The following is a 19,937-nucleotide window of genomic DNA, read 5'->3' as shown; positions in this document are numbered from 1 at the left end:
TGCTGACAGTCACAGGTGCTTTTGTATGACCCTGGACACATCATTTAATCCTTCCATGCGTTCATTCTCCTTTTATCTTACTCCGCAGCACTGAAGACTGGCAACTACTACACCTAAGAGAGTGGACAGGAGAAGCAAGTGCTACAGGTAGCATTAGTACCTCTCATGTGCTCATTAATGGGCCTTGCTCACACACACAGGGTTTAAACAGGGTTTAATGGTCTGAAGTTGCGGCAGGGGAGGTTTAGACTAGATATTAGGAAGAATTACTTTACTGAAAGAGTGGTTAGGCACTGGAACAGCCTGCCCAGGGAGGTGGTTGAGTCACCATCCCTAGAGGTATTTAAGAAACGCGTAGATTCGGCACTTCAGGGCATGCTCTAGTGGCAGAGATTGTAGGGGTTTGGGTTTTTTTGTGTGTGTATGGTTGGACTCCATGATCTTAAAGGTCCTTTCCAACCACGAAGATTCTATGATTCTATGAGTCTAAACCAATGCCGCTATGGCCTAGGAGAACAAGAACCAGTGGGGCAACTGAAAATGTTGGGTATTTTTGCTTTACTCTGTATTACCTAGGAACTTCACCTAAGAAATGTAATTTTCAGGTATGAGACTATTTCATTTAAAAAACGAAATGCTGAGATAAGTAGTCCTCTTGATCTATACTATGGCACATTATACAGGCCACTTAGTTCTCTGTACAGATCTACATGGCTTAAAGGGCATTGGGAAATGTGTCCTGAAGCATGCAACAAGACAAAGGGAATAGAAGTTTAATGGTCTCCTCTGCTCTTGTGTCTATTACTGAGTTCCAGGGATGGGACCTGGATGACCCAAGTGATCCTTTTCAATTCAATGTTCATTAGTCTTTTCTTTTCTTGTGCCTGATTTAAAAGAAAAAAAAGGAAAAAAGCTGATTGCAGCCTTCAGCATACTTATGTGATTAGGGTAATGAGGAAGACACCATTTTATAAAGCATTTCACAGATTCTTTCATTTGTTCAAATTTCAGAATGCAGCTGGTTTCAACCACCCAGCTGGCAAAGAGGGGACTCCTCACCCTAAGTACTTTGCTCAGTCTGGGGATTTCTCAATCAGACACAGCTGAAGTAGGTGCATGATTATAGGCCTTGGTCAAGTGTCGCAATACAAGATGATTTATATTAATCAGCATTCTCTAGAATCAACGCAAAACAAATCCAACATAACTGCAGAACTGGAAAAAAGTCCTTCTTAGCCCACCACTCCTCCCTTTGTCTGAAAATATCCTCTTGACAGATGGTAGCCAAGTAATAAAACATTTACAGCGGCAAAGGACCAGCCTGGCCATCAGAAACACCACTGGTATGTGTTAAGCACCTCCTGTAAATTCCCTTTTGGTGTTCACAGGTTGGTTTTGACCACAAGGAAAACTTAGCCTTTCTCAAATTTCAGGACAATGGTGCTCCCAATACCTCTGGGGAGTTCCAAGTTGTCAGAAGCCATCAATTGTGTCTGGGACAAACCCCCCATCTGTCTCTGCTGTTCCTGAACACTGAAATGAAATGCTTACGCTAAGACATAAGCCAAGTCTCCTGATTTGTGAAGGAATAAACTAATATCCACAGGCTATTTTAAATCCAGCTTAAACCTCAATTCACAGATCATTTACAGGGTTAAAGAAGAAAAAGGAGAGGGAGAAGGTGGATTTGGCTGGCTCCACCTAGTTTTCGGGCACTGAGACAAAGGAGCTAAATGTTTTCTTGCTCTGCTCTTGTGAGGGCAACTTCCCCCTCTCAATGCTATTTTGCTTTTGATGCTTTGCAGCACAGCACCAGCCCCTTCTTGGCCACTGTGTGGTACCTGCTCACTGGCAGGACAGAAAGAAGGAATAAAAGACAAGTGAAGTGGACAAGTGTGTTTCAAAGAAAGAAAAAAAAGGAAACAGAGGAAAGTTACTGCAGCCAAAATCCTCAGAAAAATGGGGTGACTTTGGGCAAGATTCAAATCTGTCTCTCACAGTGGATAAAATCTGGTTTTGGACCCACTATTTGCGGGCAGTGATGTGTTTAAATTTTGAGAGAAAAGCTTCTGTTTTGAAACCTTTTAAAAATCTAATACACAGGAATTGGAACAGCCATTTCAGTCTGCCTACTGTAGATCAAATTCCAGATGACCACATGGTTTAATACCTTGCTTTCACTTCCAGCAAACAAGACTCTGCCTTACCGGCCAAGCACTACCTATGGCTCCAGAAACGTAAGCAATGAATACCGGAACAGCCTGTAGGAATCCAAACTGTCCCTCACATCGTAAAGGTTGCTAACGTCGATGCTATCAGAACATGCGCTTTTTGCTTCACAAACACGATCAGGATTATTAAGTTGCCCTCATTAGCAGCATTTTCCAGCATGTCTCTGCATAGGCATGGATAGGCTGAGAGAGGCCAGTCACTGGAAACTCCTTTATTCTGCGCAGGAGAGCGTGTAAGCCTGGGGAATGGAGAGGGTGTTTTTAATTAATCCAGCATAAACAAAACTGCCTGAAAACATAGTGAAGAATAGAGGCTCAGCCTTCTGTAGGTCAAACCCAAGGGCTACATTCATACCCGGGGGCAACTTCATTATCCTCAGCTGAGCTGCACAAGGGATTAATTTAACCCTCAGAAAAGGGTCAAGAGAAACTGGGAGAGAAACAGAACAACCCATTAATAAGAGCTATAAGGATACATGTTCATAGAGTTTAGTTCAAATTCCTCCTTTCGGTTGCTGTTTTTAGTGCAAGTGGGTACATATAGTAACATTAGCATTTCTATTCTTCTCCCTCTGCTGTTGTCAGACCCCTTTCTTCTATTTGATATTCTCAAATGACTTTTAATTTAAATCATTTATATTCTCAAAACCCGTAAGATCTGGTTAAGTACTCTGAGGCTTGTTCACCTGTCTACTTGAATTTTTTCTTTTGCTTTCTTTTAACAGATTCTTAAAATGTATCTGTAAGCCAGAGAACAATTACTTTTTTTATGACGCTGCTTTCCGTTTTATAGTTAATTGTTTCAGTTGTGGGCTGCAAGCAGTGTTCCTATTCCAGAAAGAGAATGCTGTCAGGTTCTAAATGTGACTGTGTACCTTAGGTGTAAAATTGTGCAGCAGACCATTATTGTATCAGCTGCCACTATTAAGCTAGAAAAAGAAAAAAGGGGGTGGAGAGGCAAAGTATTAACAGCAGAAACGTCCCAGGACTCAGCATTTTTTTTGTACTTGGGGGCTTATTTTTGGTAGCCTCTTGTTATATTTGCGATCTTTTCTTCCTTGAAGATCACTGTTATTTGGCCAACACAGTGAAGATGCTACATTGTCTTTTATTTATTTTGATGAACTAATCTCAATGTAACTGAAAGCACTGGAATATGTAAATGATACAGTAATTATTCAAATACCTTTTCCAATCCCAGCACTTGTAGAAACAAGGTGGAAAAGGCCTCCGTAATGGACACCTAATTGAAGGTGACCTACCTTCTGAAAAAAAAGATGTATGGTCTGTTCTCTCTCTCTGTCTCCCTCCTTCTCCATTTTTGGGGGTTCCCTCATTCCTCCCTCCTCAAGAAGCCAACCTGGAAGCCTTCCTGTGAAACAGCGGGCTTATGTCTTGTTAGGAGAAAGGCCATGTGCACAAGAGGAGGACACATTGGCTCTGGTCATGGCACAATCATGTAACAGTGAAGCAGCCCATGACTTTAAGCTTTTACTGCGCCTAGCATTGCTCAACCAACAACCCAGCTGGCATCACTGGTCTAGTCTAAACCTTAACAGTGCCCAGCGATTGCCTATCATGTATTGTTACACATGCTATAAGGTATAACTATTCGCGTTTTAGCATTTTCCGACCCAAATTTGGCTCTAAGATCAATAAATTTGAGTTTAATGAAAGATTCTCTACAAGATACTTCCCTACAAAACAGCTTTTGTTAAAGGAAATTACACATCTCCTTTAAAAAAACAGTGCTTGGTGCTTTAACTACAAAAGTGTCCTTGGCTAATAAAATTGGTTTACACCAGTAAACTTTATTGCAGGCCCTTTGCAAGGAAATCTTAAACTCTACGGGCCCAAGTCTATTTTTGCTTGCTCTGAGCCACAGCATTCAATCTTCAGTGTCTTTTATACCTGCAACATCCCATTAACTCAAGACAGTGTTATTGCTCACATGTGTCAGAGGCGGAAAGCCAGGGAGCAAGAGTGAAGTTCTCTTGCTTAGTTCAAGGCGCCACAACAGATCTGTGGTGGATGGAGGAACTGAAGCAGACTGTGTCAGTCTGACTTTGTCACCCACCGCACCATGAGATAGTGCTTTCTCCCTTGCTGCTTCTCAGAGATAGCATGCCTGCCAAACACAAAGAAATCTTCTTGTCCAAGGTTGGTCTTCATATTTCCATTCTGGATATGGCATGAATGTTCCCTCTTCCCTTCACAGCGCAGACTGCCAGCTACAGCAAATCTTGGCTTACGGTTCTGCTCTTCCCATTGTTAATTCTTCTCTGCCTTCAAACACTGCAAGGACTTGCAACCTGCTTTCCTCCCTTGGGCTTTGCTGAGTACTTTCTGGCCATCACTCTGCTCTGGTAATGCACAGAGAGACTGACTTTGATTTCACCTTTTCAGAGCTTTGGAGACAAGTCCCTTTATTAGTTTTCCTGGTTTAAGTAGTGTACTAAAGATCTCCAGAAGACACGACCTTCTTGCCGCTCTACATGATAAAAGAGCACAGAGGGTATAGAATCTACACGTTACCTTAGTATATATCTAATAGGTAGCCAGCCTGCTAGCTACCACCCTGTGTGTGTCTGCAGCTTATTCCTGTGTTATGCTTAGAGGGAAGCTTCTGACAGAAGATCAATTTGGCCAATGTAGAATTTATTATGCCTCTCTAAGAGCAAGCTGGAGCAAACCTGATAGTTTGCTCCTATACTTTAGAAACTATAGTATATATATTACAGTATATAAAACTATAGAAAATAGTAGAAATCTGCTCTTTTTCTTCCTTTTCAGTGCCCACTGGTGTCAGTGAAAATCTACGAGATGGCAGCTATAAACATCTACAGTCTGATACTTGTACTGTTGAAAACAGGGGCACTGGTTTTGTAGCATTATCCATGTATTTACGCTTCTAAATTCCTTTATCTTAGGAGTGATTTTCTAAAATAAAATTGAGAGGAATATAAGGCGAAATTGCTTAGTATTTAAAAAAAGATCCACCTAATTCTGAAGGTTCATTAACAGCATTTGGGGCTGGGGTATGTGTTTTGCACTGTGATATGCTTAAGAACCATCTCCCCTTCTCTTTCTTTCTAATAGCAGTCTAGGGTAGGAAATCTGCACTGGAGGTGCCGTAGCCAGCTCATGCTGATATTTCAAGGAAATCTTTGATGGTTACCGTGAGGTTTCCTCTCTGACTTACCCTGTGGCAAAGCACTTGGGAACACGGTGGACTGCCAGATCAGCAAGCAAAGAGAACAGCCGGTATAAGAAAGCTCTTTTTCATGATGCTGACTTGAGTCTCAACAGAGGTGAGATTCCTAAGCAGGGATAATTTTCGTCATTACTGCAGTAAGGCCATCCGCAAAAGACCCAAAGAGAAGAATGACATCTAAGCATTTCACTGAAAGCAACTATTAGACCTTCCAAACTCATTTAAAAGAAAATCCAACACCACATAGCTGGCTGCTAGGTTAAGCTACTTTCTTTTTAAAGACCAGAAAGCCCAGTGTGGGTCTTGATGAGACCAACACAACTGACTGCAGTGGTTGTGGATTATCACATTTAGAAATCAGTGGTTAAGGATCCCGAATTACCACAGGATTAAGAGCAGAGCAGACAGACTCTCACTCCAGTGATCAAATGCTACTGTCAAACACATGCAGTTTAATCTTCCGTCTCTATCAAACCTGAAAATATGCATAAAATAGTAGAAATCTGCTCTTTTTCTTCCTTTTCAAACTCACACCAAAAACCTTTTTACGGGTAAAATATTTTCAGAACTCCACTCCTCCTCAAGACTGATACCAGCAAGAAAATAACTTGAATGATAGGTAAAAATCTTTAGGCTGTTGTACAGCCTTGTTTCACTTATACCTTTGTCAGTATGGTATATGTATTAATTTAGCTACTTTTTTTAAAGATGCCTTTTAAGTCTGCCTAGAATCACAGCAAAAATAAAAATAACCTGCCAATACAGAGATCTGCATGTTCTGCAGAAATTTACATTTCCAGCGATGAGCCTCTGAACTGTATTAGTAAGAAGTCTTCTAGGACCACAGGGCAAGCCAAAGGTGAAGTAGTCCTAGATTAATTATAACAACTATACACACAGAGCAAACCATACTTCTTCTTACATCAGCAACATCAAGCTTCCTGGTTATCTCCTCCTACTTCATAAAACTGGATTTTCTAGTAATTTCTAATAATCGTATTCTTGCATACTAGCGTCCTATTAAAATTCCAAAAGCTTCTGTCCCCAAGACCAAGGGACTCAGCTTTCCTAAGAAAAGTCATCTACTTTTCAAAGTAGCTCAAATCATGTTCAGATAACATTTGCATATTGGAGTAATCCCACTGAAATACATAAAATGGCTCCTGTGACTAGTTCGGCTTAGCACAACGAAGAACTACTGACTTTGTTATTAAGCAATCTATTCCTAGATATAAATCAAATGCACTTTAGTTAATTATCTTCTGTCTTTCTCACAAACACAGAGAAAACTGAAGAAAAAGAAAACTAAAATGTAAAAACTGTAACTAAGATATTATTTTTTTTTACTATATACAATAATGTAGCAGCCTCTTCTCTGGCCATTATATCAAGACTTGCGCCAGTCTACTGCGGACTTAAAATAAATGTAAAATGTTACAGCCAGAATTAAAGAGCTAAGCATTCACAGCCGGGTTTGATTATCAGCCTCTCATGATCTAAACCAGACACGTCTACTTCTGCTGAGTCAATGTGGCTTTAAAAATAGTGGATTCTTTTTTTAAAAAAAGATTCCCTACGTCTTCAAGGCTGTTAGGGTTAGCATGGACTATTTATAGGCCTCAATGAAAGTCTTACTCTGCTCTCCTACTGTTCGCTGCAGGTAAGAGGAGCTCGTGGGTTTTCAGCAAAATCTCTGCCATCTCTTGACGGAACTGGAATTATCAACAGGGGACAATTGCACGGCAGCGATATAAATCAGTGCTATTACAGAATGACCTGGAATGATGAAACAATTTGACTGACTGTGCTGCCGGACTGTAGCAGCCAACTTGGCTACAAGTACTTTCTTTCTCTTCTTTTCTCCCTGCATCCTGAGAGCAAAGCAAGCAAAAAGCTGTTATCCCTGGTGGAATAAATATTCTTTTTTTATAGATCTGTAATCAAAATTTTTGCTTGTTTTGTGACTGACACATAGAGCTCTTTGACATCTTTCATTTTCCTTAGGAGGAGGTGCCTTTGGACTGACTTCATGGTACAATTTGACCACTTCACTCCACAGGAAAAGACAACCCCTTGATTCTGGGGACCAGCCTGAAACTGATGGGAGTTTTAATGCTTCTTTCAACACAGCCAAGGTTTCGCCTTCTGCACTGGTGTTCCTTTTAAACAGCTCCTGAGTTTGCACCCTAAGCACAATGTTCATATACGCGATGAATACTGCTGAGGCAACTGGAATTGCGAAGCAGGACCGCTGCGCTCTGCACCAAAGCTCCCACACGACCTACTGCATTCACCTTTCACGGGTGCTCCGTGGCATTGGCCACAGATAGATAGATGATCCAAATGCGCTGTGGCATTCGAGATGCACAATCCCTTCATTAGGTTACACAGTTTTCCTGCACTAACGATGCAGAGGCAATGAGGAGGACACAGATCAAGGGTATGATCCAAAAGGATCTGGATTCAGACCCAGGTGTCTGCCTGTGCAGGAGATCATGATGAAATGCGCACATTTCTTTAGAACCACAAGAACTATAGACTGTGATTACCTTTTGGCAGCCCACATTGCAAACTGCAACAACCTCTGGGATTTTGGTGCTATAAAGCCTTTAAATCATAGCTCAGGCAAACTTCTGGAACAAGCAGCAACCGAGCTCTGGCGTTTAAATTTAAAATCATATAATTAGCTGTGGGGTTTTCCTATACTTTTCATATTACAAATCTGTTGTGTATCTCTCTGACTGAAAAAAAAGAGTTTAATTCAATTACTAATACCCAATAATAGTTAACAGAATTAGAAAGGTGACTATTTTCGTCTTGGTTGAAACCTGACATCAAAGTGGCTTATAATTCAAAAAATCTGACACACATCCAGCAATTGTTTGTCTTACCAAATCCATGATAAACGCTAATGCTCAGATGTGTATGCATGAAACACTTGATATTTACTTCACCAAAGAAATTCCTGGTGAGAAATTTCTAGCTGATAACCTTAAATATACAATAAAAATTCAAAGACTTGAAATTCACTGGGTTAGAACCTTTAGCAGTGAAAACTGTTATTGTGATTGGTGCAAAGTTCAGTCGAATGATGGAAATCCTGCACGCAAAGGTGGGCTGATACATAATTTCATGCATGAACAAGCAGAACTTATTTTGAGATTCACCTGTACCTTTTCTGTACCATTAGAAATGAACATAATTCCACTTGCAATTGAAAATGGGACTTAAGACATTCTAAGCATAATCCCAAAACATTGTGTTGCTGTTTGAGATAGGGTGATAATTTGAACAGGGGATTTTAAAAGGTAATTTGGGAAGTAAGAACAAAGGAATTTTTTTGTGAAACAACTGTGAATAGACTTTCCACTCCTCTATTAAATATTTAACTGGATTATAATATCATTTAAAGGTGGAAGAATTCAAGACCAACTGTTAACATATAAATATAAACCAAATTCCCATTGCAGTTACAAAGCATCAGAGGTATTTCTAACTCAAGCCTTTGCCTATTTACTCTGTACCAAAGCAGTTAGTGGTGTAAAAGTGAGAAGTTTCATGAACATCATATACCTCTTTGCAGCTGTAGCTGTTTCAAAGCAGGACCCCGAGAGCTTGAAGAGACAATAAGGAGTCTCACGTCAGGGACGCTCCCCTTTCTGAAAGTTAAGCGGAGCTTCTGTCAGCCGAATGGCTTAATTCCACCCTACAAAAGGTGAGTAAGGGGAGGGTGAGAGGAGAAGATCCCTTATGAAGGCACAGAGAGAGTCAGGAGAGAAGACTAGCTGACCTGTGGTCCTGCCCTTCCCTGTGGCTAGTGCCACAGGTACATTTTAACCCCTTGTGTTGAATACAGGGACGATGAACGAGTTTTCTTGCGGAGCAAGGTTCTTCCAGACACAACATTCCTCAGCATCATGCTGAATTATCAGATGCAGAGGTGATAACCTTCTGGCGGTGACAAAAACTGGGACGTGCTTCCCTTGGAGGAGGTACAGGGCAGCAGCTCCAGCCCGTTCTGGCACAACCCAGCTAGATGAAAGCCAAGGGCTCTGCCGTGGCTCGTTGTGCGGAGGTAAGGGCGCAATGCAGCAAAATGCACACCTTGACTCCACTGCGGCTTATGCCCATGATGTGTCTACACGGAAGGCAGACAGGCTCTGCAAAGCCATTCTGCTGCTTTCACGCAAGGACAGCAGAAAAACTCAAGCAGATGCATGGAGCTGCATTTCTCGCTCTGCAGATACTTACTAGGACAGTCACGCAGTCCTTGAGGAATCATTCACTGGAGCTGGGATAAATCTATGACAATTTCCACCTTTTCCAGAGAAGGGTGGAAACTGGGAAAGACACCACACCTTGACGAGGGGCTCCAAAGGCAGTATAAAATAACACCGCCCTTTGCAGTGGCTTTTGTTAGGCACAAGGCAGAAAACCCAGTCTAAAGTTAGAACCTTATTAACTTTCACTGCAAAACGCTCGCAGAGCTATATTTGTAAGGATCTAGAAAATCTATTTTTGTTTATGTATTCAAGTCTGTTTAATTACCTTGGTGAGGCTAACAAATAAAGAAGCTTTCTGCTGCTTCTGAACAGAAGAGCTGCAGCTAATCCTGAAAGTCTTCCCTTCATTTCCAAGATCCGTGGGTGCATGTCTTTTATAAATGTGAACTCATTCAAATCTTTTCACCATTTCCCCCACTTATGCTTTTTTTTTTTTTTTTTTTAATAATCATTTCATTCTCACAGGTTTTAAAATGCAGCAACAGCTTTGATCTCACTGGAGATAGCCATACGTGGGTAGATTCTTTTTCTTCAAATGCAGACTGGGAGTGGATCCAGAGGTCAAGCCAAAAGGTTACACATATCTGAAAACCTCGTTTAAAAGAAAATCCCTTTGTGTGGCTTCTAATATGCCTTTGGATGTGAATCTTGAAATACCTAGCTGTGAAAGCTGCTCTCTCTATCAGGATGTTCCAAGTCTTAAGAAAACTGAAGTTCAAAGAGAAGGGAAGACTGAGAGAGTTGGGTTTGTAGCTATGGAACAAGCACTTTTTTTGCCACATCAAAAGCACTGATAAAAGCAGTCCACCAATTCAGGATAAGAGTGTACTATTTGATGTATTAATTTGACAGCGTGTGAGCATTAATACGAAGATCTCCTTTTTCACCCCATTACAAGATTGATTTTGTGCATTACAGAGGAGTTTAAAACGCCCAAACTACAGCTCATCAAAGTTCTAGTTTGTATGAAGGTCATACGTGTCCTCTGAGGTCTGACTTTCATACAGTTTTTTGAAACCACTAAATTCTTAAGTAGCGAAACCTGCCAGAATTTGTGTGAAGTCCACAAAAAAGGGATCTATGCCCTGCAGACTTTTCAAAATGCTGCAGATTTATTGCAATACATATGGGTTCTGCAAGTTACTGATACCAAGGAAGCATAACTCAATTCGTATTTTCATTTTTCAGAGTGAATGTCGTGACCCTTACTGTATTGGACCTTCATTTAATTTGGGCGAGGTATGTATACGGACGATGCTACACTGGGAAAAGGAACTATGAAAAACAAAACACTGTCCAGTTACATGGCCTCTGATTCTGGATAAAGAACTTAAAATTGAGTCTCTCTGATACAAAACCAATCTTTCTTCCCATCATGCTTCTCCTCAGGGCATGTCCCTAAGAGGGGCCGCAGTTCCTAATGATGGTGGGTGTGGGGGTGTGCCCACGCTTCTTTTTCTTAACTGGGGGGAAAAACACCTGGAGTGAAACAACACGGGGCAAAGCAGAAGGAATTTTGCTTCACTGGAGCTGAGGGGGATCCAGATGCTCCAAGAGAAGTACCAGTGATACCATCTCAAGAGAAAAGGAGTTAATAAAAAAATTCTGCTTGTGGCCGTCACTGCTGCTGTTCTCACCCTTCTGAAGGAGCAGCAGGTGGGGCAGGATATTAATTTATTACAGCATTCTAGTTCTCTGGAAGACACCAAGTCAAAATGTAGAAAGACTTCTATAATTTCTCGCTTTTACATTTTTGCAATTAAGAACAGTAAAAAACTGTGGTTTCTGGTTTGTTTTTTTTTTTGTTTTTTTTTTTAAGAGACGAAATAAATGAGCACCACCGTAGCAGTAGCACACTCAGATGGGGGCAGACATGCTTCTAGGGCCCTGCGCTGGGCTAAACTCTAATTGCAAATGATAACATACGTGAGGTAGTGACAAGCGAATCCTCTTTATGAGACCACTCCTGAACTCCTGCCAAAAATCCCTCTGTATGCCGCTTAGTGCTTCAAGACAATGGAAGAATAATGACAGGTCTGTACAATCTGCTGGAATTGACAGTTCTTATTGTTCTGAAAACTTTTTGTGACGCACAGGAGTTTTCAGATCAGCACTGCACAATGTTGAACAAAATGGGTGTCAAGCAAATCAATGGGCTTTTCACGATTCACTCGTCTTTGTTTTACTGCTGTTCCATTTTTATTCTGTGCTTGGTGTTGCTTTGTTGTGTGCACTCGCCATTTGAGATGCAAGTGTGCGTGTACTGAACAGGGAGCGAGAGCTTTCTGGGACTTGGCATGATGCTCTATGTCAGCCAAGTCCTAGCATGGAGTAACTTTTCCTTAAAATGTTTTTTTCCAGACACAAAACCAACAACTGTTCTCATTTGAGATGTTAATCTCATTTGGAGTTAGGATGGTCTGCAGTTCATTTGGATGTAACCACATCAAGCCACCTAAAGGAGAGTGCTTGGTTTATAGTTTGTGTAAAAGTTGTACCTACTCACTTGAATAATGGGGTGAAAACAAAAAATACAACTGAGGCAAAACTGAAGACTGGTGGCTTTAGTATCTGTTTACCTAGAACATGAACGGCCACGTTTTTTACTGAAAGTGAAGAAGGGTTAAGATCCAGGGAAAAAATGAAACATTCAAATTTAGTATTTCTGGATATGTATAAAGCCTCCCTTCCGGATTTGTGCTCTACACTCCCAGTATGGACTAACATACGAGAATGAGGCTCTGCACGCAGATGAAGGATAACCCATTGTGTTTAAAGCCCATGCAAACAAGTCAAAATCTGTGGAATGCCCATTCCACTCAGGTTTTCAATATTACCGTTGCTGAGGCAAACGGAGAGGAAAAATAACCTGCTGCCTTTGTAAAAAATCTTGCTCTTCCAAGAAAAACATAAGCCTAAGACTGAAGATTGGATCAATGTCTGGTGGCTTCTCGTGTACGTCAATGGAGGTGTGCCAATTTGGTCTGGCACCAAGCGTTTTAGAAGACATATGAGCCCATCAAACCAAGTGTTTTCCAATGCAACCAATTAAAGCTATCCCAAGATAGCATTTTTCAGCTTCTGCATCCTCCCAACTGCTGCCAGCATGCCACAGCTCTCACTGAAGCCTACTCACTCCTCTGTTGCTGGAACTCTTATAGCCTGGGAATCTCAAATGCCTCTCCCACATAGATCATCCCCAAGCACTAACGACAAGCAACGGTTCTCTGCACCGTCAGGTCAAAAATCTAATGCCAGTGTGCCTTTGACTGCAACACGAATTGTTCTACCTCAGGCACCACTGTGGTTTGAAGCCCTCGGACAGGCTCATTCAACGCACTATCCAAAGCTTAGCAGTTATAGGCTGTCTCTCTCCCTCCCCATGCCCCTCCTTTTATCTGCTAATGCACAGGGACAGACAGGCAAACAAATCCCTTCAAACAAGGTTATGGGAGATATAGGAACTCTATCAGTCACACACTATTTGCCTAATGCCAGTGACTAAAGTTGAGCGGTTTATGTTGTTTGAACTATATCCTTGGAGCACTAACACGAATTAAAATATCATCTCAAGATTTGCAGTGACCTTAAAAGACAATGTTCTCCTCGGTTTTCACATTATCAATCAGAAAATAAAGCAGAAGGTAGTAGGTATCGAATTAAAAGAACCCAAAGATGCAAGAGAGCTTCATTTTGATGCATCCCAAACATGTTTAAAATGACCAGCCTGGAGCCAGGAACAGACCATGCCCAGGTGTGCAAAAGTCCAAGCTCTCCCTCAGCTTTTTATGGAATATCTCAGCCTAGATCAAAGCATCCACCTCCAAGACGGGGAGTGGGCGCATCTCTTTGCCTCGACTGCCGTATGTGATGGGATTTTCAGCTACACCAGTGCTAAGTAAATACAAATGAATGATACAAGCCCCAGGGGAAGGTGACATGGCAGCTAAATATCTGCTTCATTTTTACAATTTCATTCTTGGCACTTGCATCACTGCTAAACAAGCATAAGTTTTGCAATAAGAGCTAACAGTCATCTCTTTTGCACAGATTAGGAAAATTATGTTTTTAAGCCCAGTGCGTAGGATTCCCAGGACATCATTTCAATAAAAGGTGACCCAAAAATCCCTGGAAAACATGGGGAGAAGTGACTTACATCCATGTTTTCAGAAAAGGCAATAATTCAAACGTAATGAGGGGTCTTCCTGCATTAGTGGTACATTGGGTTAAACACTCAAAAGTACATAGAGGAGCTTACTATAGCCTTCACCAACAGACACTCTCACTGCATGGATGCACTGAATTCTATGTTTCGTATCTTTCTAATTTATTTTGCTCGAACAGATCATGAAAACACTGGCATTCTTTTCGGCACCAACATCTGAGGTGACACTGGTGCCTTTAAACTGAGGGGATAAGCTCCATGGACACACCTTCCTGCCACAACTTGCAAGGCAGTATCTTAAAAGCAAAGCTGACCAGTTAAACCACATCTAAAAATCACCCCCTCAGCCTGAGATTCCCAGGCAGCAATGTGACTTCCCAGCAGCTCCCAATATTGGGAAAGGAAGTTGTGCGTTTAGTTCTAAAACAAATACGAGGCACCGAAAATGGATCCCTAAGAAGCAGTCAGCTTCATATGATGTTTGCACCTAGTTTGGTTACGATAACATTCCTGACAGATATGACTAGTTCAGGCACAGAGTACTAATACAGAGTTTTTTCTGTTTTTTTATTCCTATTTCTGCCCTCTCTCCTATGTATTTTCACAAACCAGATAAGATGACTACAGCCTCCGAGAGGGTTAAGCAGAGAGTCATCCACGAGCTCCGTGCAGCAAAGCTCCCTGTCTAACAGCAAATACCTGACAACACACAAACAATGCTAAGCCAAATTCATGGCTGGTGTAACTCAAGTAACCCCCGAGGGTTACGGAGGGACAGATTTGCACCCTCCCCTCCCCCCCCCCCCCCTTCTAAATATACCGTTTCTGCTTTACAGAATCAAAAGCAGAGTCCCGACAGGCAAGGGAATCAACTTCTAACTCATGCCCCGCAATGGTGAAAAAGGAAACTCTCCACACTTATCATGCACTCACCTGTTTCATCAACAAACAAGAATGCTTTTGAATGATATCCTTTTTTTTTTAAAGTCTCTTCCAAAGAAGAAATTAATCAAAAAAGAAAAAAAAAGAAAAACTAACATAAAGGGCAGGAAAAGCAATGATTCTCTGTGCTGAGGACAGTGATGGATAACAAGCAAATCATGTTTTCTTGGCTCAGTGCCTGAACTAGTGTTTTACAAACCATTGTAATAATGTGCCTGTTGTTAATATACTGACACCACAAATGCTGGTGACTACACGGGGGCACCTCGGACTTCTGTGCCTCCAGTATTCTGCTCCATGTGGTTCACTTGCCTTTCAAACACGGAGGCATTCTGAAACGTCTTGAAGAAGAGAGCATCCTTCCACGGACTAATCATAATTAGGCTAAACAACCAACCAAGGCGATGCAAACAGCTAACTAGTTTGTCCAATGCCTGAAATCATTAGGAAGAACACATCTCGCTACACGCGAAACAAAATCAAGAAATCCTTCGCACTATTTGCAGTTGCTACTAATTTGCTTTTTTCCATTCCTCAACACCGTTTATTGATCTGTGCCCGGGCTGAAACAGCAGGATAAAGTACACAGATTTACTTACAGAGATCCCGTAGCTCCATCGTTCCCGATGACAAATTCGCCTCCCACACGACAGCGAGCGAATGACTTAATGCTGCTTTTTGCGGAAGGCACAATGCGCGCGAGCGGCAGATGGTCCCCGACGAAGCTCTCTAACGAGATCCGTCCTCGGCGTAGCCATGTGAGAGGAGCAAAAACCTCCCTCCCTCCCCCCCCCGCCTTCCTTTGCACACCTTCGCCTGCTCTCCGCTCCCCGTGCCTGCCGTGTAGATTTGCTTATGTTGCGGGTACCCGATGTCCCATCGGGCTCCCATTGGCACGGGCGGGCAACGGCAGCCAATCGCCGCCCGCTCCCGTTTCGGGGAAAAAACTCCTGCCCATTTATTTAGCATCTTGGGAGACCATCTTCCCCAGGAAGAGCGCCGCTCCCCTTGCATCCCACCGGCTGACGGTGGGGAAAACACAGAAATCGGATCTCCCCATCTCTGGGGCTCCCCGTGAGTTGTTTTTTTTTCCCATAGGGTTCGGCACTCGCCAGGAGGGAGCAAGGTAGCCCCGGTGGGGGGGACCCGGGGGCCGCGGGGGAGCTCGCCGGAGCTCCACAATTACTCGCTCCATCGCCATGGAAACAGCCTGGATGCAGTGGGCTGGATTTGTGTAGCACATCTGCTGCCAGGCTCATAGTCAACTGCAATCTCATCCTTTTTTTTATCCCCCCTCTGCTCGCGCCGCTTATTTGACTGCGAGTTTGCTTTCTCTTTTCATACACGCTGGGAAAGTACAAGCAGGCAGAGCTGTGCACACGCTCGCTTTCTGCCTGCGCAAACACACCGCGTTACGTGTATGTACAATGAACGAGAAGTGTGTATATGCACCACAGTAATATATATACACGAGAGGTATTCACTCGTATGCATGCATTTGCTAAGGAGGTACGCTCCCCTGTGTATCCAAGTAATACACACTACTCATTTTGCAAGTTTGAACTGTGGACCAGCACAAGACAAGGCTGCTGTATGGGCTGTCAAAATACCACATTTCACTTTCCAGTTCCATAAACTGCATCTGTCCAAAATGGGGTCAAAATCTGACATGACTGTTATGAAATTCCCTAAACAATCTGCTGTTTTGCTAGTGGGCTTCCAAAATTATATCTGGCACCCACAGGCAGTGACCTGAGTCTTCAGACAACTAGTTCTACACTGGATGTTAGCTATTCTGTCCAGGGTCTGATGAAACACGCCACCAGGAAAACTTCACTCACAAAAGGGTTGTTATCCATAGGTATAAATCTCCGTGCTACCCTCTGACAAGACGAGAAAGGAGAGATGACTAGGTCAGAAGAGGAAAGAAAGCAAAGGGACTTGGCAGTTTGGGGCAATTTCTGGCTGCTCCTCAGACTTTCTCTAGGACACCTGAAAAAATCTTTCATCCTCTCCACACTTCTGTTACTGAAACTGCAGAGTGGTGAGAATACCTAAATGCATCCATTTATATGACAAAGATAAGCCCAGACAGACTATGAGACACTGACATACTATTATAATGGTGTTAGAGAAGAATTTCAGGCGGAAAAAAGGAGCACACATTCCTTTTTCATGAACACTTACTGTCATTTATTTAACTAAAAGAAGAATAAAAAATTAAGGCCCCTCTGAAAAAAAAAAACAAACAAAACCACATTCCTGTATCACTGTAATAACAAATCTCTACTGCATTAGCTGTTGTAAATAGTGGCATTTTAAAACGCATCATGACAGAGTCTGGCGGGTAGTTTCCCAGATCTCCCTGTATAAAAGGCCACTCCTAGTTAAATGTCTTCTACCAGCCTTCTGTGGGCTTCCAGAGTCCAGGAAGGTCTTTGAAGCCCATTGCTCTAGTGCTTAAGAGCAAGGCCAAAACCAGAGAGCTAAACCAGGAGATCTGGCTTTTCAGGGCATCTGTCACACAATTATCATTTCTGACAGAGAAACGAGCTTTTAAGAGAAGTGTATTTTTTAAATGGCTCAGGATGCCATAAGGATTTACTTCTTGCAATGCTGTACTTCTTCCGGCATTTCATTTTCCTTTAGAGCAGCACCATCTCCTACTTCCTGCAGCACCATCGCCATAATCATTACCGTGAGCTTGCAGGCTTTTGCGGTCACTCTTTTAGTTCTGAAACATTAAACTGCAGAAAGACGTTCAATGGGCATTTTAGGGGGAGGGGTGACTAATTAAAATGCCTAGATTTGCTGACAGGACTTGGTGGGGGGAAAAAGCGTTCTATCCAGTTCCATCCCTCTCCCAGCCCTCCTTTCCACCTAAATCCTACAAGGGAGAGGGTGGTCTGAGGGTGTGGAGCATACCCCATTGTTTGCATGTGAATGATGAAGCAGCTCAGCAGTTCCAGCGTTCAATTTGCTAGCTGTTATTATCATGGCTTATGGACTGGAAGTATTGTCAATATGTACAGCTTAAAATAGTCATGCAAACCATAAATAAATACATGAAATGCTACTAGACCACAAAGAAACAACTGTCACATTCCTAGTGGGTCTCTATACTGAAATTAGTTTTTTAAACCAATATTAAATTGGTAAGCTTCCTAATCAAATAAATTGTTCCTTTCTGTTGTATGATACAGAGTCCAAAACTCTTCATTAGGCTGTGCCTTGTTAAGCAATGCGCCGCTGCAGGCAAATGTAATGATTATCACTGCAACTTTGAAGTATCCAGAGAAACCTTCCCTTGGCCCAGTTTCCAAAACTCTTCATCTGCATTTCACCCACTGACAAGGAGAAGACTGCGCCCCAGATTAGGGCAACCAGTCAAGAGCTCAGAAGACCCATTTTAAGGTCTTTTCCTGCCATAAGAAAGGAACAGAAGTGACAGAGATCTCTGCTTCTGACGACAGCAAGCTGTTAGATTTAACTTTAAGAAACCCCACCCTTTGTCACCCTCTTTTCTTAGTAATCTCCCCTGTAAATTGCATTTCTTTTCCTCCCAAGGTTGTGGTGCAAGAATAAACAGACTAAGAAATTCACAGCACTCTAAAGCAGGACAGGGCACAAAAAAGAAAGCTTTTAATGGAGATCAAAAATTCAAGGCTAGAAAAATCCAGCCAATTTCAAAGCGACATAATAAATGAGATTTGCAAAAAATCTTCTAAGACAGCAGGATAAAATGATGTTGTTCAACCAAAAGGATCAAAGATTTCTAGGAAGGCTTCACACCAAAGCTGCTACTTGCCAATCCCACAGCAGCTCTCGGCAGCGCGCTGTCATGAGCTGAGACCTGTTTGTGTGTGGGAGCTGAGGAACAATCAACGGTGATATAATGCTTACTCATCCTTCCAGATCGTGGGCTTTACTTTTTTTAGCCTAGATACCTACATGGGGAAGATGGTTAACCTACTAACACTTCCCAAGTCACAGACTCACTGGTTGGCTCCCAGTGACTCCTCTTCCAGCGCCATAAATTACCTGCCAATTCTCAGTAAACTTTCCAGCCCTTTCAAACGTCCACTTGTAGAAGCAGCTGATTTGCACCAGGAACAGCTAGTCCTATTCATTTATTCCAGGAATACCTAAAAATTTCCCTTCCACATCTGTATTCTCCAAGTGTCAATTAGGACTTAGAGTGTAGATACATACAACAAAACACAAGCAAATATTTCAGAAACCTTCAAGGCCACATTTCACATCTAGTTTGGTTTCCCCCAAATCCCAATATCAGAAAACCTTATGCCTCCTTTCCCACGAGCCCTCTACACTTTATTTCAAAGCAGCAGGTGTTTTTGGTTGGTTGGTTGTTTTTTTATATTAATGCATCTGAAAGAAGCTTTTGGATAGCAACACATAACCCAAATTAAAATGAAAATGCTGGGCCACAGCACAGAGAGATATCTATTCTTTCTGCCACTTAAGACAGCCTTACTATGAACCACAGAGCTTATCTGACTAGGAACACCAAGCGATATATAAGCTGCTGAAAACACTGTCAGGAACACAGCTTTGCAAATCAGATTATACATGACCTTCAGAGGTGATCTGCCACCATAGCACACCGGGAAGGTCTATATGAATTACAAAACCACAGAACCTTTCATTCTGCAAAGCATGGACAGATTTGGTTTCCACCATCCAAACACCAACGTGCCCATTCGGTATTCACTGCCTTCTCCTGTACTTCGAGCACAGGGAGCATGCAAGTCTCTGCCTGCACCACTAGCCCAGTTGCCCCCCCTTCCTCAGGATGCATATGTATGTTAAAAGCCTTCGAGGTGCAGGGAGGTTTGTTGAAGAAAATCTCTACTCCTCTTATACAAATTAAATTAGAGCTTTATAGAGTTTCATACAACAGCCTTGGACACAGACAACAGCAATATGGATGATGACTGTCTAGAGGTGTTGAACCTGCAATACTTCTTCACCTTCTCTGAAAACTGAAGTTCTTCAGCTAAGCCAAAGGCAGCCTACAAACAATCCTGAAATTGGCTACAGGAACTGACATGAATATTTCTCAGTTTTCCTATTGCTAAATG

The 19,937-nt window shown here is 42.2% G+C and overlaps 1 protein-coding gene across 6 annotated transcripts in view; it reads right to left on the bottom strand.

Moving 5' to 3' along the window:
* The window catches only part of ELMO1 (engulfment and cell motility 1), a 311,733-nt gene that overhangs the window by 68,124 nt on the left and 223,672 nt on the right, over positions 1-19,937 (bottom strand). Inside the window, exon 1 of one of the 6 annotated variants that reach the window (XM_074575428.1) lies at positions 15,435-16,028. The exons of the other annotated variants lie outside the window; for them this stretch is intronic. The gene's annotated coding sequence lies outside the window, so the exon portion shown is untranslated. Of the gene's footprint in view, positions 1-15,434; positions 16,029-19,937 lie in introns of those variants that run through there. 6 annotated transcript variants of the gene reach the window in all.

This window comes from Larus michahellis, chromosome 2 (assembly GCF_964199755.1).
Source record: "Larus michahellis chromosome 2, bLarMic1.1, whole genome shotgun sequence".
Taxonomy (NCBI): Eukaryota; Metazoa; Chordata; class Aves; order Charadriiformes; family Laridae; genus Larus; species Larus michahellis.
The sequence above is the reverse complement of the archived record's forward strand: the minus strand, read 5'-3'. Positions and strand labels throughout refer to the sequence as shown.